Source organism: Sylvia atricapilla, chromosome Z (genome assembly GCF_009819655.1).
Source record: "Sylvia atricapilla isolate bSylAtr1 chromosome Z, bSylAtr1.pri, whole genome shotgun sequence".
In the NCBI taxonomy this organism is placed as follows: domain Eukaryota; kingdom Metazoa; phylum Chordata; class Aves; order Passeriformes; family Sylviidae; genus Sylvia; species Sylvia atricapilla.
In genome coordinates this window covers 83,708,938-83,732,094 of record NC_089174.1, presented here as the reverse complement: position 1 = coordinate 83,732,094, position 23,157 = coordinate 83,708,938, and the positions used below count along the sequence as shown (strand labels likewise).

The 23,157-nt window shown below is 40.2% G+C and overlaps 1 long non-coding RNA gene across 1 annotated transcript in view; it reads left to right on the top strand.

Annotated features, from left to right (window-relative positions):
- LOC136374036 (uncharacterized) overlaps positions 1-22,917 on the top strand; it is a 29,456-nt gene extending 6,539 nt beyond the window's left edge. Inside the window, exon 3 of the long non-coding RNA XR_010745798.1 lies at positions 22,837-22,917. This is a non-coding gene — a long non-coding RNA (uncharacterized lncRNA). The remainder of the gene's footprint in view (positions 1-22,836) is intronic.
- The last annotated feature ends 240 nt before the right edge of the window (positions 22,918-23,157 follow it).

Below are 23,157 nucleotides of genomic sequence, written 5' to 3'. Positions count from 1 at the left end.
TATGCACAGGCTGGCCTCTGGATGCAGGCTTGCTGCCAGAACGAGACTGAGAAAATGTATCTGAAAAAATGGGACCTATTTCAGAAGTTATGGAAGAAAAGAATGGATGCTTCAAAGGGTGTCTATCAGCAGGCAGATAATTTTTGTTCCACTGGTATATATATTTTTTTCCCTCAGTCCTTAAATTGAGATTTTTCTGGGCAGGGGCTTTGTGCTTACATGTTTTTGTGTAGTGTCAGCAGCAGTAGAGCCCTGATATTACATAGGACATGAGAATAATAACTAGTCTGATTTGTATATTTTAAATCAAGTCAACTGAAAGAGATTACTCCTTTTCTTTTAGTCAGCAGTTGCATGTCAGAAGGGATGTTAATTTTCTTATTGTAGAAATTTTCTGACCTATGTTCACAGCTCATTCTTAAGCTTTTTAATTCCTCTGTATTTCTTTATGCATGAGCATAAGTTCTTGTGTCCCTGACAACAAAATACTGAATTATATTTTCAATGATAAACAAGCAAGAATGTTAATGTATGTTTTGGCACTGGACTTAATTTTTTTTCTATTTTTTCTGCCTTCCCCTCTCTCCTTTCTGATAAAAGCATTCCAGATATTTTTATTTCTATCCAGTCATTCCAGAAGTAAAAGATAGCCCATTTCTTTATTTATTAATTACTCTTATATTACTTTACCATATGGGACTCTGGAGATTTTTCTTCATCTTAACTGTTTGTCATGGTTTGATAATAAACTAAACACAGCTTTAAGACTGGTGGTGGCAAGGTAAGGAAAATAAAGTCAGTCTGATGTAAAGTGCTGATTTGTTGTAGACTTGCTCTGTGGCTCAGATTGTTTAAAAACACTGGTAGATTAATTCTGCATGAACTATCAGTTCCATGACTGTCTCTCACATTGCTGCTGACATAGAGCAGGCATAAAAAGCACAAAGCCAGCATAAACTCTGTATCATGTGCTCTCACTGATGTCTCATGATATTTTTTTCATGCATTTGTAATCCTGCAATTCTTTAGTGTGTAACTCTAAAGCCCATGTATAGTGTTAGCTGATGCTTTCCCATTTTGGTCAGACAAAACAATTCCTCTCTAGGACACCTCACAGTCTCAGGCCCTGAGAAACGTACACAAAAATGAGTGGTGGGGAGGAGCAGACTTGGGGTAAATTCCTTCATTACCTGAAGCTGTAATTGGAAGATTAACTCTCTGTCCAGTTTCAGGCAAATTTGGGAGAAAACCTCCGAATGGGGTCCCTCCAGGATTGCAAACTCAAGCTGCCCCTCTCCCAGCTGTTTCGGGAAAAGCTTTCCTTGGAGAAAAGTGGAAAAACCTGTTAATTTAACAATCAAAGTATCCAGAAAAAAAAAAAAAAAAAAAAAAAAAAAAAAAAAGGTAATATTAAAGACGGAAAGCTCTGGCTGTCTGAAGAGAAGTCAAATTCAGGAAGTCCCTGTTGTGGGGTGTGACTCAGTCCCTCCCGGAGAGTGCCGAGGCCTGGTGTGAGCTCCCAGTGCTCCTCTGGGCCTTCAGTCCACAGCAGGCCCAAACAGTTCCAAGAGAAGTGAAAGAAAACAAAAAGCAGTCCAGAGAACCCCTCTGCCTCAGCTGGTTAAACCAGCTAAAAGCAAAGGAGATCTCTGTCCCACTGTCTGTCCGTGCTGCAGACAGCAAACTCCAGGAGCACAATGTGGAGGAGTGAGTGCAGCTTCTGGAAACAAACTCTGCCCTTCTCTTTCTCCCCCTTCACCCTTAGAACCAGTCTTAAATGTACAGAACATAACATCCAGCATAAACCGTACAGTAAACAATTGTTCAAATTCATAATGGTGGCCTGCATCTGTAAGTCCTCTCGAGATCTTTTTGTGTTGCACCTGTTTTGCTGGGGCAGGTTCCTGGTGAGGAAGGTGGTGGTTTCAAAGTGGAAGAAATTCACGTTAATGCTCTTTATTTATTGAGGCATGAACTGTCTTGCAGCAGACTAGGGGTGAAGCACAGTGGAAATGTCATAAAGTCACCTTAGGACACCCTCAAAATGCAAATGGACCAAACTCATAAAAGTATGAAAGCCTGAGACCCATCATCTGTTTTGGGTGTTGCCTCTTCATCTGCCCAAAATGTACCTGAAAGCCCTTCAATGAATATAACTGCTTTTTATTCCCTTAATTTTTGTCTGGCCTCTGCTGGCCTCTGTTTCAGGTAGCCCTACAAGGTGTCTTCACTAATTCAGCAAAAATGAGATTGTGTTGAGGTCTGACATGGGTCACGTTAATGTGGATGGATGTTGCTTATGGTGACATGAAAGTGGTGCCATCTGTATCTTAAATTGAGTAAACGTTGAGAGGGTTAAATAGAAGAAACAGGACTGAGGAGGAAAACTTTTTTGTGTAAGATAATGCCATAGAAAATAAAAACCTGGAAAGCATCTGGGCGTATTGCACGTGTGCAGAATGAAAAGCATATGTCTAATGCATGTTTCTTTTTAAAGTGGGTAATGTTAGAGGCAGCTTAACAGTGTGCAGTAGTGTAGAGACTTGCAGACATATGTATGTCATGACCTGTTACTTTATTTCTTCTTTTTAGAGAACTTGTTTTTAAATTCTGTTGGATTCTAATTCCTTTTGCTGGAGGCAGATCTTGCAGTTCTCACCAAATTCCTTGTTTTGCTGTCTGTATCTCTGAAGAGAGTGAACCTTTGTTGAGGCTAGTGGAGAGGTAGAAGGAGTAACTCATTTTGAGATATCAGCTCTGGATAAAAGCCAGTGTATGCTACTTCAGAAACTCCCAATACAGCAGATGTATTTCAGTTTGTCATTGAAGGGGGAGTATTGCAATAAGCTTGATTAAAAACTCACAAGGTTTAGGGATGGCTTCCTATTGAACCCAAACAACACAAAACAATAATTTATCTTTCTTCCTCTAATCAAGGCCAAGGACTTGTTAAGCCCTTAAAGAAGAACAAAGTTTGTGCCGGGTGCAGAAGGTGGGAGAGGCCAGATAGGGATTATTTGGGTGGGAGAAAGTTCACAGTGCTGTGTGTTAGGGGGCTGTGTGAGTGGTGTTTTCAAAAAGGGTGGGAAAATCTGTCTCTGAGGAGTAAACTTGGGCAGCTTTGATCCTGTTGTGAGGCAGGGGAGTCAGCCTGTTAACTTGTCAGTATCTCCTCCATTCTTCTTTGCTTGGAGTGTACTTTTGTCATCAGTTTGGATGTAACAGAGTGCTTAAGTTTTTTTTTCCGTTTATGTGGGCTACTTACTCAAAAAGGTGGCTGTAGCTTCTACCAGTACTTACTTTTTCATTTAAAATGCATCTGAACCAGAGTGAGGAACTTCATGTTGCTGTTGCTTTGTATCAAGAGGGAAGCTTATCTGCCTTGATCAGGAAATTTCTCTTCTAGTGCTTTTCTATTCAAGATAGTGCTGGGACCTTGCTAGAAGCATCCTTCAGATTTTATTTTGGTGTACACTGAACACTTCTCTCTCTCTCTCTCTTTTTTTTTTTTTTTTTTTTTTTTTTTTTTTTTGACAAGAACAGAGAGCTGCCTCAGCTACCAATTTGTGGGCTTCCTGTGTGCTGTATTGCCTTAAGTATCTGTGGGGTGATGTTTCTTACTTGTGCCTGTGATGCCTTGGAAGGCTGACCTGAAACAGAGACTGGACAGAGCTAGAGAATAAAGTGGGTATTTATCGAAAGGCCTTTAGGATACACCTTGGGCAGGACAGAGCCTGACCAGGGCTGCACCCAAGGTGGACCCAAAATGGTCCAAATGTGGAGAAAAATGGCTGCCCAGTCACGAGGTCTTACACTTTTATAAGTTTTGGTCCATTTGCATATTGGGGTTTAATTGTCCAATTACAGCTCCAGGTTGTGAGGTCTCATCCTTCTTGTTTTCCTTCCTTAGTCCATTGTTGTTTGTGCTTTGGGGCCTGAAAGTTGTACTCCTTGTCCTTGGTCTTCAGCAGGAAAAGGATTTGTTTTGTTTACCTACCCTGTGAAAAGAGCTTAATGGCCCTTAATGTGAGGGTCAGAATTGCACCTCTAGGCAGCACAGAATCTGAAAAACATGAGAGCTAGAACTTAAGGCATGACCTGGAGGTGTCTGTTCAAATGCATCCTCTGCATTTCTCAGGAACCTTTCACATGCTGAAGAAGTACTCACAGGTATTTGGTGCATAAAGCTGATGTTGTTTGGAGAACCTGCTGTGGTGCATTTCCCAAATTCTGGGAGTGTATTTTCCACAGGTTCAGGCACTGAAGACCAGCCTTGTGCAAAAAAGTGAGGTTCTCTGGGTGCTGGTGGAGTTTTGCAGTGTGAATCAGCAGGGGACTGGCTCTTCTAGAAGCAACTCTGCATGCATATTTTATTTTAGTAAAAGTGTATGTATGGGCTTTTGGACAATATGTAGTATTAAATGTAACTCTGTCAACACATACCTCATCTCCAACTTTGTGTGTGGAATTATGCTCATTGCATTACTCATAGAAAAAAAAATCATATTCATTTGCTTCTTCCCTGAAGTTATTAAATGGGGGAAAAATTCACCTTGTTTTTGTTTTGGATATTCTTAGCTATACAGTTAGAAATTTAATGCTTCTAGAGAAAATTTGGCTTTTATCTCTTATTTTTTTCAGTTTGTAACTTCTTTCCTTCACTGCATGCAGTGTTGCTGTTTCAATGTGTGCTGAATCCCACTGGATTCAATTCAGTTGGGGTGCATGCTTTCTTAAGCAAGTCCAGAGCTGCATTTACTGCAATCTGTAGACAAGGTCTGTCTGGTGGACACTATAAAAACATCACAGAACATTGGAGACAAATGTTCATGACTTTTTTCTTGTTATTGATGATTTGAATATGATTGATTTGTGTTAATTTAGAATTTCCTTACTGCTAAAGTTTCCCTATTTTACCATCTTTTGCATAGAAGCATTCACAGCTGCAGCTGAGTTGCAGAAGGGTCAGTAAAACTGTATGCCTGCTACTGTTCCTGTTTGTCCAAACACAAACAAAATATAAACATTTTTTGAAGTGAGCCTTCTCAACAGTGAAAAAATTTCACAAATTGATGTGAAATTGCAGTGTCCAGTAGCAGCTGGATATAGAGGAAAATATTCTTGTAATTGCTGGCAATACTTGGGGATTTGCATTTATTTTAATGTGTTGGGACTTGCATTTTGGGAACAATTAAGTCATTGTTCTACCCCACCACATAAATATTTTTCTTGCAGCATGTAGTTACAAACCTGGTATTTGTTTGTACTGTTGCATTTAGAGATTATATCCTTGAAAGCCCTGGATAAAACATTACTTCTTAAGCTGTTATACTACATGCATATTTTGGTAAAGAATTTTTTAGTGTACTTTAGAATGTATTATTTTTATAGGAAAAAGCTAATGGGAAAGCAGATTTATCCAGGCTGTGTCTGCAAGGAGAGAGTGCAATTGTTGAAATTAAGTGTGGTGGCCTGGGTCTGTAAGTCCTCTCAAGATCTTTCTGTGTTGCACCTGTTTTGCTGGGGCAGGTTCCTGGTGAGAAAAGTGGGGGTTTCAAAGTGGAAGAAACTCAGTTTGGGTTAAGTAATTACTGAGGCAGTTATTTATTGAGGCATGGACTGTCTTGCAGCAGACCAGGGATGAGGCTCAGTGGAAGTGCCATGGTCAAACCCTCAGTCCCTCCTGCCTGCCTGGATCCTGCCATGCTTCAGCTGTGAGGGATTGCTACCCACATTTCCCTCTTCTCCTGACAAAGAGCCTGCCTCAGTCCCTTGCTGGGATGCAGAATAGGGTCAGATGAGTGTCAGGAGGTGAAAGCCCTTCTCCAAAGTCTGGCCTTTGCTACTTCCCACCCAGGACATGAGGTTCAGCAGGGGACCCTGCTGCTGCATGCCTGACATGGTCAGCTCTCAAGTACCGTAGACAAACCAAGGGAAAATGTATATCTGAAGAACCTGTTTGGTGACTCCAAAAGAGTATATTGACCTATAAATCTTGTTAAAAACACAGCCTTTGCAAATCTTCTCCCTGGTGGCAGTGCTAGGACAGTGTCTTCCCTGGTAATAAAAGGTAGGCTTTACTTTATGGATCCCAGAGAGGTAAAAACTAATGCTTCCCCATCCACAGGTTTAATGTGTTTGGAGTTGAGTCTGTTTCTCTTAAGGTCCTCTTAACTGCAGTGTCTTCTCCCAAATTTCCCTGTATGCTTTTCTGGTTTTTATTTTAAGGATTGCAATGAAAATCTTTGCTTTCAAAAAATCAAAGTCAAAACTCCTCGTAGCTGCAATAGGCTGGGGGCTTCTCCCATTTTCTTTTTCTTCTGCTTTCTGGTATCTTTTTGCAGTCAGAGGTGTTGATGCAGCTGCCTGAAGTTCTCTGTTATTACAGGCCAGAATGGTGTTTGAGAGATCTCCAGTTTCCATGTGTTCCTGTGGTGCTTCTGGAGAGCTGAGTACCTTTTTTAGCCATATATGTGTAAATCTAAGTAAGATAATGGCTGGTTGGTCTCAGTGAGTGCCGTTTGACTTTAAAATTTGTTTTCTCGACAAGTTAATCAGAATCAGGGACTGAAATATCTGAGGTTCACCTGGAGCCTGAAAGCATGCTTGAGCATACCCACAAGTAGAAATCAAGCTCTCTCTGTTGCATTTTCCCAAGTTTGTGAGGATACAGATAAACTTATTAAGGCAAGGAAAGAGTTGGGAGAGACGTTAGGCTGTTAAAACAATAAACCTGTGAAAATGGTGTCAAAGACATTTAGCAACTGGATTGTCAAGAATCTGGCCCTTCTAGATCCATGCTCTCACACCTGCCTCGTATTCAGTGTACTTGGCCACTTCCCCAAAGATGAGGCACCAGTGTAAATTATTTCATGTGGGTTTTGGTATCCAAAGAGTAAGCTTAAATTTCATATTTAGAAATGTAGAAGAAACTCTTGGAATGTGTCAGTTTTGGTGTCTGGAACAAACTCAGACCAAACATCATTCTGTAGGAGACAGTGTTCTCATTTCAGCTGGTGTGTATAGTGTCATCTATTTCTACTGATTTTGCTGTTTTGTACTGATACCTGAGATAGTGCTTAATTACTTACTTTTAAATGCCAATAACTGTAGTTTTGGTTTCTTTGTGCTTTAGTAGTAAGTCAGTGCCAGAGTCTTTTTTGCAGGCCTGAGAATGTGTTTTGGTCATTCCTTGCAGAATGAGTTGTGAGTCAATGGAGAAGCCCTTCTCCCGCATGATGAGAGTGATGCTGTGCAAATGAGTTTCCTAAGTGTGAATTTCTTATGGAACTCCCGGAAAAGTGTTTCATTGTTTTTTATGTAGACCATTTAATTGCTGTAATAGTTAAGTGAATATGCTTTGACTGGATTGAGCACACTGGCTCTGCCAGAAACCAGTGCTTTTAAAAAAGAGATGTCATCTTCCAAAAGACTCCAGGAAAGCCTTGTGAAGCCGACACACATTTCTGTGGTGGAGGACTAAATTATTGGATCTCATTGCAAGATCCAGCCTGCTCCCCTCTTGCTTGTGTGGCTTATTAGGAAAGGAGGCGGAAAATGGGAGCTGGAATTGTTCCCATCCCTGTGACTCTGAGTTAATTTGTCTGTGGGGGAAAGATCTGTTCAGGTAGTTCCTGCTGCAGCCTGCTCCTGGGGTTGAACTGACCTTGTCTGAGTGACTCAAGGTACAGATACTTCTGCAGGGATTGGGTATAAAACTTGAATTAATTTCTTGAAGTATTTTTCTGTGTATGAGTTTCCTAGAATGGACTGCAAGTGATCTTTGTAGAAAAAAAAATTAAATAGGTCCTGTAATATATTTGGCTTCACAAAGAGACAACTGATGCATGTTTCAGTAGGAGCAGCAGCAGCAAGAAAAATATGTTTGAATGGACCAACATGAAACATGAAACAAGAATTTTGATGGCAGGATTGAAAGTGCTGGAGATGATGACAGAAGCTTGCAGGAAATAACTTTCTAAGGCCAGGTGTGATAACCATACAGCATCAAAAATAATACTCCTCTATTTCCCTCTGTGTTATCTTTGAATCATCTACTGTAATACAGGTTTTAACCCTCTTTTTTGGATAATTTGAGACTTTCCAATTGAATAACTCAATTGTTTGGCCACATACAAGCTAGCTGCCAATTTGCTTTTCTTTTGTAAAGTCTTCACATAAATGACTATGACTTTCATTTACCAGAGTATTGTAGGGAGTGAGCTGTATAAAACTTGTTTTTTTCTTATATGCATATGAGCTTCCCACTGTCTTTTTTCCTCTAGACAAGGATATGTGAAATTCTCCCTCAGTTTACATTCATTATGTAATGTAATTAGTTTATGATGTTTCTCTGTCCCTAGTGAACCCAAGTTAACATTTTTTAAAAAGGAGCAGTATGGCTACAATTTGGCTTGAATTCTTTTCCCCTGACAGCTGTTAATAAGGTGAGAAATTTTTCCACAGAATATCTCCCTTGTTTTGCATAGTTAGGGCAAAGAAAACATGAAAGCTGTGTGGCTGTATCCACTGTCTGACTCAAGGGTCCAGAGGACATAGAGATAATTTGAGAGTTGTGGCCTCAAGTGTCCCTTTGGAAGAAATTCTGCTCCTGTACAGCTGTCTGCTGCCAGCTAAGAACCCATTGGAGCAGACTATGGAGGGTCTCCAGAGACTTCAGACCCTATTCCTATCTCCCCAGAATAGCCATCCACATTTGTGACGCGTCTGGCTTATTTTTCCCTGCCAGGATCAGGATTAATACACGTGAGTCGCCGTTCATGTTTGGACTTGGATGTTTATTATTTCTTATCTATTTACAGACTCACGAGCTGTGAGCTCTAACTAACAGGTTAGAGAAATGAGGTAAAATGGTGTACCTCTAAACTTCCAAGGTTATTTAAGCAATAATTACCCAATATCGAGGTGGCATCTATATTATTTTTATTTCTGACCCAATAATGACCACCCAAGGCTCTCAATGTGGACCTTTTTCACCCATTTCCAGAAAACCATACAAACTCATGAAGAAGGAGGAAGAAGAAGGTGAAAAAGAAGGACTTGGACAATGCCCAAGGTCCTCCATCTTAACTCACATATATTGCTATATACTAAAATCTTAGATCTAACTTTTTTTGCCCGGTGAGATCACACGATACTATTCAAACTACACACCCACAACCCCAGTGCTATCACTCAATTTTGGAAGCCTCTTCCATGGCCTGAGGTCAAATGTGATGCTTGCCTGAGGGTCAGCACCTTTTAGCACAGAAAGCCTGAAACTGTCAGCCTCCAGGGTTCCAACACACATTGTTATTCAACAGATCAAAAAGGGTTAATCACAACTGCAGTATTTTTTTAAAAGATTGTTTTAATAACAACAGTAAAAACAGCAACTGTAGTAGTAATAATACATTCTGGTTATAGTAGTGCAAAACCCAAAGAGAAATAGGAGAAAACACTTTGCAGCTATAATTACACTTGAGGCCACTAAAAAGTGAGATGTATTAGTGTTTTGGGGTGACAGGCATGTTTGCTTTTCATACTGAACTCATAATGTTGTTTACATCTGTCCTTAGGGGAGCAATCCTATCTGAGGATGATTCTGTGCTGGAAACCAGCCTTTGCCTCTTCACCCCAGTTCATTAGATTTGTTTGCATTGATGAGGAAAACACGTGCAGAATTTGCATTGCTGTGAGTGATGAGAAAGATTTCCTTGGGGGAGGCAGGCCAAGGCGTGATGTGGTGGGTGACAAGAGGTCACACTGCAGTGAAGTGTTTGGCTTAAATGAACAGGGTAAGGACAGTCAGAGGCATAACAGTGGTTTTCAGCCACAGAATTCTCTGTGCTACTGTGTTGTGCTTTGTTTTTTTACAAGACTTTTTTATGGAGCTGGTGGAGTCAGTGCTGTGGTGACTGTTTTGAACAGAGCAGAGCAGGCATCTTTGGAAATATGGCTCAGGTATTCTTCCATGACATGTTTTCTGCCAGATGTTGGGGCAATTCTGCCTTATTTAGAATAACTGTGGCAGTCAGGAACTGTGCTGTAGCACACTGTCCTCCTCCTCAAGGAAATGCAGCTTGATCTAAATTTCCTCCCTCAAGCTTGTCAGACATTTGTTATTGTTTGCTGCTTCTTAGATCCCTTTCCTGTTCTTTTTTGAAGCTATTGTATGACAGGTTTTTCTTGGCTCGTTGCTTTCTATTTACTATAAAGAAATCTGCAGACAGATATCTGGGAACTAGTGTTCTTTGAAACTGTTTGTAGAATTGCAGTGGTGCTTCTTTTTGAAAACTAAGTCTAAGATAATTTAAATCACTTCTGATTTTTTTATTTTTTAAACCAAAACTAGCTTTTGTAAATAACAAAATGTTTGGGTTTAGGTTATTCTGATGCATTTTTTTTAAAAAAAGCTAGTTATATTTATGTGGGGTAGGATGAAAGGAATTGCTTGAGAGACATTATTTAAAAATAATTTTTTTTAAATCAGCTTTGCTTTTGCAGGCATAAAAGTGTTATTTTCCCAGTGGAAGTAGAAAACTGAAGATTTGTCATTGTGTCACAGCCTCTGTACAGTAGAGTTATAAAGGTTACAGTAAACTTGGACCTGAATTATACATCAGTGGATCTGTTGAAGATGAGAAAGTTACTGGATGTTTCAGAATGCACTTTCATTTTTCAGGGACAGGTGACTTGCATGCAAAATTTGAGAAAGACATTCACCTCCCAAAGGATGCTGAGTTTTGCTTTGTTTATGATGGGTCCCTGAAAAGAGACATAATATTTGCTGAGTGAATTAGTAACCACACTCTTCGGTCCATAGTTCCAGGCAAGCCTTAACTCATGTTTATATTTTTCCAGTCTTTGCTCTACCCCAACCCCATTTCAAAGCTGGGCATGACTGGACAGTTTGGGGTAACTGTTTAATATCTCTGTAATGGAGAAAATGCAGGGATTTGAATGATCACCTTTAGGATCCAGGCTGAGTTTGACTCTCCATGGGTGATCCTGCTTTTTGTAGCAATTGGATAAAGTAGTATCAGATTAAGCTTTACTGGACTTGCACCACTGAGCATGCATTAAAGTGCAGTCTTCAGGGATGGCATAATTTTTAATGTGACTGTATGCCACAACTGTTTGCCTCTGGAAATTCTATCACCTGCAAAAGTCCTATTTTTTCTGAGCCTTCTGTTGGTGCAGCTGTCAGCCTGGCTAGCACGGCCCTCCTTTTTGTGATGCTCAGAGCTCTGCTGGAGCTGCACATGGTACAGAAGTGTCTGGGACACTGTTCCAGGGTGCCTCACTGCAAGCAAGGGATGGATGTGTTGCCTCCCACCTGGCTCTCTGCCTTGGGCTTGTCTCCCTCATGGATGTAACATACACCCTGCTTGTCACCTTTACTGTGTGCTTTGTGACCTTTTCATTTGTGTGAGTAGGAGGCTGTAAGACGTGGTGCACCTGTGCAATAGGATCCCCTTGCTTTCTCTTGTGTTCTAAAGGGGATTTAGAGTCTGAAAATAAGTGGAGAGTATATAAAAGGGAAGTTCATTCCTGTTAGATAGTGGCTGCTTTGAAACTGTAATTGTCATGGATTACAACTGAGAAAATGCAATGCTAGGCTTGTTCCAAGTCAGTTTTAATTTTCTTTTTAAGGTCTCAGCGTATTCTCTGACACTGTTAAAAGGTTGCTTCTGGGGTAGGAACAAAATCAGAAGGCTACAGGCAATACTTAATCATGACAAAAACCATGAACGGATGAAAATAAAATGTGAAAATAAAATTAAACTATATTCCTGCTGATCATGTTGGTGTTATTTTTATGGTAGCCAAATTATATGTAAGGAAACACAGAGCACTTTTAAAACAACTACAGTTGTGGCAAGCACATGCTTCCTTCTGCAGTTACTAGATTGCACATTGTAGCTTTTCAGAGTAAGTTGGAAAACTTAAACCTGTGCACTTAGTATATCATGGTTAACTCTACAGTAAGAGGTACAACTTGCACCTCTTTTATGTCATCCATCCTCCCTTAGATGTCAAAGGAGTAGGAGGGAAAGACAAAGTGCTGAAGAGGTTAAATGGACAAACTCCCTTGGACTTTTGAGGGTCCCAGCTGGAAGTTACAGAACTGATACAGCACTTAATCAAGTTTCCCAGGAACCTGGAGAGTGCTCATTAGTTAAAAGTTAAAACATTAGTTAAAGTTTTTTGGTTTGACCTGGGTAAAAAAAATAAAATCAGTTGATAAATAGATGTGTTACTCAGAATTTATTTTGCAGGCCACAATCCCACTCCTTCCACGTGCATCTAATTTTTCTTAATTATTACATAAGAATCTTCAGTTCTTTCCACAGTGGTTAAAGAACCCTTACCTAAAAAGACTGCTTCTAGAGTTGATCGAGTTGGTATAACTGGGAGGACTGTCAGTTCAACTCGAATGCAAGTTCATCAGGATAAATGCTTGGTGGATTTATTGGACAAGTAAATAAAATGAAAGGGAAGAATACAATAATTTTGAATGAGCAGCCAGAGCTCTTAGAGGCGGATGAGAATGAAAAACAGCTGATGTATTTTTCAACACAGGTGATGTCAGTGATTAATTTACATTATAATTACAGTCCATGAATACCAAGAAGCAGTTTCTGTGTTGATGTGTGTGGTGGGTTTCTCACTTGTGGTCCTCAGCAGCTGTCCTGTCACTTAGAGAGAGAATCTGTCCTGGAAGTTGTCTCCCTTTCTGGTTGATCATACAGAATGTGCCACCACCACTAGCCACAAGCTGTTGCTGGATAAGTTTGGGCTAAGGATGAAAGATCTGCAATCACTGGATAATGACCTGCTGATGGCTGCTGCTTATGAAAATTGCCTTCAACCTGGAACATCCTTGGAAGCTTCCCAGAAGTTGGTAGAGTTTTATTTGAAGTTAGAAAGCTCTTAACAGTGGTTTGGTGCACAGTTCAGACCAGAGTATCTCCAGTGTTTTGTCTAGTTTCTCTACTCTTGTGCTTTGTTTTGTGGTTAATATGAAAAATTGTTCAAGTGTGAGAGGGGTAATCAGAGATTTGGTTTTTGCACCGAGAGTTAAAAAGGATAGTGATGGTTATTGTAACTCTATCTCCCTGTAATGTTTTTCTGCCTTGACTCACTGTGAATGCTCTTCTTTTTTTTATTTGTAAATACAGCTGTCTGTTTAAAAAAAAAGCAAGAGCTATATCATGAAGGTTTGCAGCCATTGCACTAACCAAGTGAGATACTTTTTCTTAGGAGGAAAAGGTGGTAGCCAATGAAAAGTATGTTACTGTAGGCATTCCAGTGTGCAGATAGACATAACTTTTGCCATTGTTTTGTCAGTGTTTATCCTAAATTTATTCCTATGGTCATTCTTTGGGGAAAATATCATTAAACAAGTTTATAAGTGGCTTTTTTAAATTGTAGAGGAGGTGGAATGAAAATTCATGTGAAACTTTATGTAAGGGTGTGCTACTGAAAATCTTCATAACAAAATCAAGTGAGATTTTCCTAGTTTCAGGTTGCATTGCAAACAGAAAACTGTAGTTAGGGTTTGCTGAAGAGTGTGTATTTTTTGCAGAATCAGCTCATTTATAGCTGAGGGTGGAAACTGTGTTGCGCTTGATGGCTTCACATGTTTTTCATTGAAATTTTGGTAGTTTTGGATGTTTTCCTTTTAGTACTTTAAATTGCTGAAAATTAGAAGACAGGCAGTTTCCATATGAACCAAAGTGAAAGAGGTTTTCAGGAAATGCACGTTTTCAGGAAATAAAAACACATCAGTTAAGCTAATTTCCTTTGGTAAGGGCTTTTTTAATGTCTTAAATCTTTTTAATTCTTAATGACAGATAACTTAAGATCTAGAGATCTTTTGATGATCTAGAGATGTTTTTTTGTCTGTTTGTTGTAAACAACCCCTTTAACAGATGTGAAAAAAATACCAAGTCTCATTCAAATACTGGCAAGACAGAGGATAAAAGAAAAGATCATTACTTGTTTCATTTTGATGTGGAGTAAATACTTGTTCAACTTCTGGAGAAACTGTTGGATTTTAGCAATGAGGACTTTGTATCAAAGCCTGAAGAAATCACCTTAATTTTGTTCACAGGCTTATTTACGCTTTTCACCCGCTGAAACCCTACCCAGAAGCATCAACAGGATGCCAGGGGTACTGGGAGATGCTTGGGCATAGCCAGCTGAGTACCTAATTGCTTGAAATGTGTGGAAAAGTTATCCTGGGTGTGTTGTGGGTCCAGAGAGTCAGAGATCATCTCAGCTGGTATCAGAGTAAGCTCTGCCAGGGCAACTGCTATCCACGCAGCAAAATTCTTTAATTTTCAGCTGTGCTAATGTTTGATTTTCAGGTGTACTGCAATGTTTATATAGAAAAAAGTAAGTTGCCCTTGCAAGACTTTTATAGATCTTGTATTTTTTTGTTTCTATGTATTTTTCATACTTATTTCACTTTTCAGATTAAAATACTATATACATAAACAAAATTCCAGTGCACCCCAAAAAGCTGGGATGTGTGCCTTCATTGCCATACAGAGTCTCTGTGAACATTTGAAGTGTTAGACAAGCCTGTTTTCAGCATACTGTGGTGGGGTTGTGCTTGAAGAAGTGAACTCTCCCTTTGCACAACAGATGCTGCTCTTAAAGGAAGCCAGGGTCTTTTGCCTGGTTTCTGAACAAACAAAACAAATTCCTGGGACGTGGTAGGAATGCTCATTTACAGTGGGATCTGTCAGTGTGCCCCTGCTTGGGGCCACCCTCGATGGGGGACTCCTGAAAGCTTTCTGGACAGCCTTTCCTCCAGCCCAAGGGAGTCTAATCCTTTCCTTTGTCCCTCTGAGGCCCAGGCTTGGTTTGGTCCTGTTATCTGTTTTGCTCTCCATTAGTCAGTTTGTAAAATTTTTCTTGAAGTTGTGTATAGTTTTTCTCTCCTTTCTGAAAGTGTAGTTTTGATCCTCTCTCCTAACTCTGAGAAGCACTGACTGGAGTTGCTTCCTTGTGCTGTCCCCATTGCTGTGTTTTTGCCCCCAAAGCCAGGAAAGCCAAGCAAAGCTGAGGGTTGGCTTTGGCTGAGGGAGGCCTGTGCATGAGGGGAAGGAGGGGCAGGGAGAAGGGGATGGACTGAGACAGAGGAGCTTCAGATCTCTCAGCACATGAGAAGATGAGAAGTCCTTCATCTTCACATGTGAGGTGATGGAGGGTTATCCCTGATAGTCTTCTATGTGCTGTGAAAGATCAAAACGTGTGAGGAACAGGATCTCGAAATTTATGAGTATTTAGAAGTAGAATGAGAACTTCCTTCCCTGCCTGCTGTCCCTACAACTCCTTGTATCAAAGACTAGGTGTGTCTTCACACTTGACATGGTCAGGATACTCTTTTTAATATGAATGTTATGAAATTGTGGGTGCTATCATCCATCACTACTTGTGCTTTTGAAGTTCCATCAGTATTCAGAGCTGTGGGGCTGGCTATTTTTGTTGGAAAAAAGTACTTTTGAGTGACATGTTGCTGGAGAAAACTATTGCACCATCTAGTGTTTTTGGACCTCATTCATTTTTATGAGGATTTAGAGTCATAAGGATTTATGGAAAGATGGAAGAACTCTTTATTCATAGGAGTTTTGGTATTCAGGAAAAATGTATTCCTTTTATAAGGTATAAGAAACATTGGATAAAGAGAGCCAAGAGATTGTCTAGGGAGCATTGCAAATTATTCAAATTATGCAGGAATTTAGTGTAATTGCAGATCAGGAGTTTTTGGCCACGTTATAGAAAGTTCAACAAAAGAAACAAGAAAACATGACCCTTTTGGTAATCCTCACTTGTAATAGATGTCTGTGTGACAGCTGTGACAGGAGCTACTCACTCCCACACAGTGGTCAGATATTGAGATCAGCATCTTGCTGTTAGAGTAAACTGGGGACTCAGCAAAGGTGCTGTGCTTAGACCTTTATTTGTTGGTGGGTTTCAGGAGTGGGGAAGAAGGGGTAGGGAGGAGAGAGAGGGAGAAGCTGATTTTGTTGTTTATTGCATCTTGATAAAGGATATTTTCCTTCTGAACTGGATTATTCAATTTGGAGACAATCAGTATTAAATAATAAGCTAAATAAATTGTTAGTGCTGGCAGAAAAAAAGGAGAAGAGAATTTTCCCCACAGTATTTTTTTTTTTTTTTTAACCAAAAATAGAAAAAGGGGAGGAAAGGAAGGGAAAGATGCAAAGAAGGAAGGGAGGAAAGAAAGACTAAGAAAAGAGAAAAAGTGAGAAAGAAGAAATTAATCTGAATGAGAAAAATGCTTCCAAGTAACTTTTTGTTTCTTAGCACCATCAGGTTATGGCAGCCTTCCAGTACTGGCAGTCCCAAGAGCCATCAGACACAGGTTCAGCATCTTCCCTGAAGCTTTTTATCCTTGACACACATAGGTTTACATTTCTCAGCTGTCAGAGGGAGCACAGGAGGGCACTTGGCAAGCAGTGCACTTTATGGACAAGAAGCTGAGGGCATCTCAGTTTCTGGTTGTTTTAGGGGCACTGCCAAAATAGTGAGTTCACATTGTCTGAGTTACTTAACTGTGCCAGAAAATGAAGAACAGTTGCTGCCAGTTTTGCCACCGTTTACAGTTATTTTCAGGAGGAAGACTGCTCTTTTAGGTTTTTGTCTTTTGACAGAAACAATAATGTTACTGAATGAAGAAAACTAATTGTGGATCATAGAGAAGGGAATGGTGATCAATTCCCCTTTGTGAACAAGGAGATTCTCAATTTTATTTCATTAACACATTGTAATTGTTTTCTAGAGATAGGTCTTGTGGAATAAACTGAGCTACCAAACTGTGATTTTTTATAGTCTGCCTTTGGGGAACATTTTTCCATTTTCTGTGACGCTTTCTACTTTATAGCACTCACCCTACCCTTTTCTTTATAGTTAATATTATTCTTTTCACTTGGTATTACATACATTCCTTTTAAAGTGCACAAGCTCAAACTTTGCTCAATACATGTCAGGGTTTTGATGCAAATAAGGATAGTTCTGTCTCTGTCTTCTTTTCAGGTGGAATTTTAGATTAGTTTTTTTTTTCTTTCCCATGGAAGGAAATGGAGAGGAGTGCAAAGTGCCTGTTCTCCTTCACAGAATTAGAAAAAACACTGGCAACAGTGGATAAGTGTGTCTAGGTCTGGTGAGATTTGTGAGGAGAGGTGATTGTATTTTGGTTAGAGAATTCGGGGAATTAGAGAAACATAAATCCTTGGCCCAGTAGGAGTTTGTCCTTGTGGAAACTGTGTCTAGCAGGAGGATGAAGTTGCTAGCCTGTGCATTGTGAAACAGAGAAGTGAGCGTCTTCTAGAGCCTGCTGTTCCACCCAGAAACTTTCATGGGGCAAGATATTATCAAGGACACTTCAAGCTGTGTTTTTCTAGCAGGTGTATGATTCTCATGTCCTGGTCAGTGGTAATAACAGCAGAGAGGAGGCATTTGAGATCCCTTTGACCATGAAGGAGCCTTTTGGGAAAAGCATTGAGCACTTGGACACATGCAGAGTGACAGGAGAGTGAATACTGTAAGAGATATAAGAGATAAGGTTTCCTACTGAGGGCAGTATAAAAGTGGTGAGCCTCTGGTGCCACTCTACTGCTGAAGAAGCCAGATAGAAAGCTGTGGTCTGACCCAGACCAGTCAGTCTCAGTCAGTCCTGGGCTGGGGTGCCCTGCTCTTCTGCTGGCTAAAAGGGTGTCCAAGCTGGTATTGAGCATTTGGGTGGTAGTCAATAAACAAGTGTCTTACAGCAGACACCTTGAGGGAGTGTTTAGCTGCAGTACTAAAGGATGAGGAATGTCCCTCCCAGCAGCAGGCACCATCTCCTGTAGTGTTTTGGTTCGTGGTTGGGGTCACCCCATCAGTACAGTCAGCTGGAAATTCATCTGAGGTGTAGATGTGGGACCATGATGCATGGGGCTGGTGGATGTGAGCCTTTTCTAACCCTCCTGCTGCTAAAACTGCTGGGGCAGGACTCCCTTTACCTTCTCTCATCCGCTTTTCTTCTGTAGGGTAACTGATGCCAGCCCCTGGGAGTTGGTGCATGTAGGCATGCTCTCAGATGGTGTGTCACATACCTGACTTCATGCATTGATGTCCCTTCACAAAACCACTCGTGTGGGTCTTTGCAGCAGTGGGGTGCACTGAAGACAGCTTTATAAATATTCTTATTCCTAATCAAGAAATGAAAAAAATTAGCAGTAGTGTATTAAAGCAGGAAGCGAGGAAAAACTGGAATTTGTCAGCCAGTTTTGATGTCTTCCCCTGCTTTTCAGTCTCCTTCCAGGAAATGAATGAGATTCAGAGCCCAGAAAGGGATTAGTCATTTCTGTCAGAGAGAAATATTTGGTTTTAGTTTATTTTTTTGGACATAGCAAGGGATTCAGGTGCAAGGAAGAACAAAAGGAATTTTTTAAATGTTTAAAACAGACTGTTTGGCTCAGCTCTGTGTAACCCAAACAGAATGTTTTGGCTGGAGAACTGAGATACAGTGCAAAACAAAGTCTTGATAGTGCATATCATTTACAGCACCACCTGCCTTGCAGTAGCGTGTGTCCTTTAAATCATAGGAGTTTTTTGGTTTGTGCATTGACAAAAAAATGGCACTTTATAGCATGTAAATTAAATGGTATTTTATACAATTTCAGTAAGAATATGTTGAAGAAGCCTTATGTTTTCCTTTTCTTCCTTATTTTGTGCCAGCTTGCCACAGAATGCAGAGTATGTTTATTTCTGGATTGCTTTCTTTCTATTGTGTTTTCTTCGTGGTTCCCTCCACTCTCATACTTTATGCCACACTTGAATTTTTCCCCAAGAGAATGGGAAAATAAAGTGAACAGTGTATGAGAATGCTGTTTGTTCTGCCACAGTGAAGAAGTATAAGAGAAGATAGTAAAAGAAGAGAACTGAAAATAGAAATTGTTCTTGAGGGAAAGAATTGCTAACTTCCTGTTGTTTCAGAACCTTACCATCTTTTAATGAAAATATTTTCTTTATAGGCAAGTCTGTTTAAAAAGCTTATTATCAGTCTCTGTATCTTTTTTTTTTTTTTTTCCTCTGGTATTGCTTATTCTCGAATAGAACAACATCAGATTTTGGATCTAAGTGTCCCTGGAGGTGACCTGGTCCTACCCTCCGTTTGGAGCAGGGCTACCTTGAGAGTTCTATCAGGTTGCTAAGGATCAGGTTTTGAACACCTCCAAAGACAGACAGTTTGTAACCTCTGTGGGCCACCTCTCCCAGTGCTTCATGTCCTTGTGGTAAATTTTCCTTATGCCAAACAGCATACTTACCTTTCCATTTGTCCTTCTGAGTAGACAGTTTTAATTTCAGATTTTACCATCATGAAGGCATTGTCATTGCTTTATGTCATCAGTTTCTGTTCACTCCTGGACAAGCCATGTGAGACTAGTAAGAAAAGAGTAGCCCAGCAAACACATGATCTAGAGAAGTAAAGGACAGGGAAGATGCCTGTTTCTAAGTGCATCAGGGCTAAGAGCAGACAGTGAACCTGCTGGGTGGTTCAGCTACTATGTGCATTCAAGCTGGCCATGAACAAATTTAGCATGAGGTTAGATGGCGGTTGTTAAGTTAGGCAGATAAAGATCAGTTACTAGACTATTTGTGGTGAGATATTAGAAGTTATTGTTTTAGATGGCGGTTTCAGAAAACAAAGATTAATTACTGTTATTTTTAAAACCCCTTCTTTTGCAGCAGACTTACTCATACTGCATTGTTTATAAGATTTGGCTGCCAGAATAGTAACTTTATTTGCTGCAGTGTCTGAGCAGAGAAAAGGCTATTCCTCATCAGGGAAAGGGCATCCTAAGGGCTCCCTTTTTGCTGAGTGGGAAAGTCCTAATCTTATCATCCTCAGAGCAAGCTTATCTGGCATTTTTTTGCATTGTTACAGTATACATTGAAATGCATTGGCCACAGGCCAATGTTCAGAGTAAAGTTTTTGTTCCAGTGCATTTAGTCTGAGGGTTGGGGTTCCATCTACAGATGTTTAGTGTGTTTAATATTGCTTGGTGTATTTGCATGTGTTTTAATTAGATTAATTTGCCTGCTGTCTTATTACTAACACTGTAGTGTACTATGGTCTACTTGGAAGCATCTGAAGAACATAACTTGATGTCTAAAGTGTGACTTTAGCAGAGTTCCAGTATTCCAGATCAAGGAGCAATTCTGAAATTTTTTTTTCTATGAATGCATAATGTTTGTTCAGGGTGTACATTTTGCACCATGTGATTTCCTGGGTGTTGAAACTTGAACTCCCTGGTATACACATAAACACTCCAGACAAGGTGCTCTGCTGGGGTCCAGACAGATTCTGCTGAAGTCCTTGCAGGGGAGACTCTGAAGTACAGAAACAGCTCTGGGGCCAGTGCTGTCTGTGCAAAGCACAGATGATGTCATCAGTCTCTATTCAGAAATACAGCTAGAGGAAGGGAAGATACTGGCACACATTTTTGGACTGTGTCTGAATTGTTAGGTCATCATCCTCTAAGCAAGTGAGAGATCCAGGCTCTGAGCATTGTTTTTCACTTCTGATGACAGTACAGTGAGAAAGGCATCCATGTCTAAGCAGCAGACGCTTCTCCTAGCTGATTGTTGCATTGTAGTCAGTTTGCTGTTTTCTTGGTCTGCCCTGCATCCCCTGGATTTCCCTCTGCCCCATGGCCTATTTTCAACTGCTCTGCAATGGAGAGAACAGGGTATGCTTCCAGATGAGTGATCGGGGGAAATTTGAAACTGTGTGTGTTCAAATTGCATCTGCTCAAGGGGGAGGTTGTACTGCAGTCTCTCATTTTTGAAGTAGCACCTCAGCCACAGATTTTGGGAAGCCTTAACCCTGGTTATTTAAATGTTCCTCCATAGAAGGTCTCAGATCCAGGCAGACCAAGCTGTTTGATGGGTAGTGTTTGGCTGGGCTTTGAAAACGTGAGTTTTAGTCAGATCTTCTGGGCTGAGTTGTTCAAGACCAGGTTAGATGCTGCTTTGAGAAACCTCCTCCAGTGGAAGCTCTCCCTATGCACGGCAGGGTCTTTGTACTAGGTGATCTTTGAAGTTTCCTTCTGATCCAGGCCTTTCTGTGGTTCCATTTAGCAAAGCAGTGCGCAAATGCTTGAGTTGGATTCTGTGGTGTAAAGGTTGCATGTGCTTAAAAACTTTGAAGCACACATGATATCTCATTTCAAAGATGTGTAAACACTACAGTTCACATTGATGTTGGTAACTAAAATTAGGCAAATGTGAGTGTTGGTAACTAAAATGATCGTTGTTTCCAAAGACTGAAATTGGAAACACTTTGTAGACCTTGGAGGAAAAGACGACCGCGTAATTCATTATTTTCTTCCGTGGCCCTGGATCCTTACAGTAGATCCAGTGCCCAGATGGACATTTATTTTCCTATAATCTGAAATGGGAAGACCAAGAGAAAATTTTGAAGACCAAAACTTGTGGAGAAAATTGTTGCATAGGCAGGCTAATGCACCAGGTCACATGTTGGCTAACCACAGTAAGATGAAGTTTGAACAGGATTTTTAAAAAAATAATGGTGTGACATTTTATATGTGTGTTCCACGTTATATTCAGGTGTGCTGGCTGTTACAGTGCTAGAATCTGTGTCCTGAAGCTCGTTTTTACTTTGATGCCTGGAATTTCTTTCATTTATTGAAGGAAACATGGAGTATTTTTCTGGGATTTGACTGTCTGGAAGTTTTGACTCCACTTGAAATGGAAAGGTAAAAAATTTGAATGGGCTGGCACCAAATACTCCATACCAAATACTCAGATCAAAAACTGTATCACCAGTGGAGATCCTACAGTGATTTTCCCAGTGTAGTGGTAGGGAAAGTTCCTTAAGTTCCTTGCCATTCCTGGCTCTATGTGATGTGGAGATAAAGAACTTCTTGGAATATAATAACACTCTAAGTCCAACATTTTCAAAAGAAGTTAATGACTTTTCCCCCTTTGCCCCCAGAGAAAACATTCAGCCTCACAGAAGGCAACTCTCCTGTTAAAATGTCCAGGGAGGATGTACTAGGCTGAGACATGGCAGCAGCCTTTAATTATGTAATAAGAAGCTGTGAAGGGAAAGATATGGAAATCTCAGTGACATTTCTTAAATCATATTTTCTCTGATTGTTCTAAAATCTGTAGAGCAACAGTCCGCAAAAACTTGACCCTTGTGGAAGAACCCTTATGTTTAATTTTGTACCAAAATATTGGTATAAGGAACTGGTTCAGAGGCACTTGAGAATATTTTTTTTATTGCCTTTAAATTGCAGAGACTTTTTGTTTGAGAATGATTATATGGATCTCTTATTGTCCTGATAAGAAGGCTGCCTTGAGAAATCTTTTTCTCACTTTTAAAATTTTTTAGTTTAAATACTTAGCTGTACTGCTGGATGGTTTGTGTTGCTGAGGCAAGGCAAATTGCAGGAAAGCTGCTTTTTAACTTCTCCATTGGGGTGGTGCTGAATGCTATATTACACACAGAGAATGAGAGAAATAATAAGACTGTCTAATTCCAACTATTTTCTTTGAAGGAAGAAATTAAATAGCATCCTTTAGCTCTGCATATGCAATTAAGTGTGTAACTGCTGTTTTCAGTGAACCACCTAAAGTCTTCTGCCTGAAGAATTTTGTAGGTCTGAACCTGAGCTGTGTTATTTCTGCAGATGATAGCAAGTGTCTTTTGATGCTTGCTAGCAAGTAAAATGCTGGGGTTTGTTACTGATGGTTTCGATCATCTGCTTGCTGTGTTTTTTTAAGAGCCTGAACAAAAAGAAACTCTTCTCCACCTTGTGATGAAGTTGGGCTTGGTTAAGCTTTCCCTGTTCTTGGCAGCTCAGCCTGGAGGGTCATCAGCATTAGGATTACCTAATAAAGATGGAGCAACACCATTAGATTTGGCTTTACAAAATGGACACTCCAAACTTGCTGAGATCTTTACAAAGTGAGTATAATTGTTTGCTGTTTTCTGTGAAAATGTTGTGTCATTTAAGAGATGTGGGGAGTATTGCATTATCTGGAGAGTGTTGCCTATTTTGTGCTGATTTCTGCTGCTTTTTGCCCGTATTATCATTTTAAATG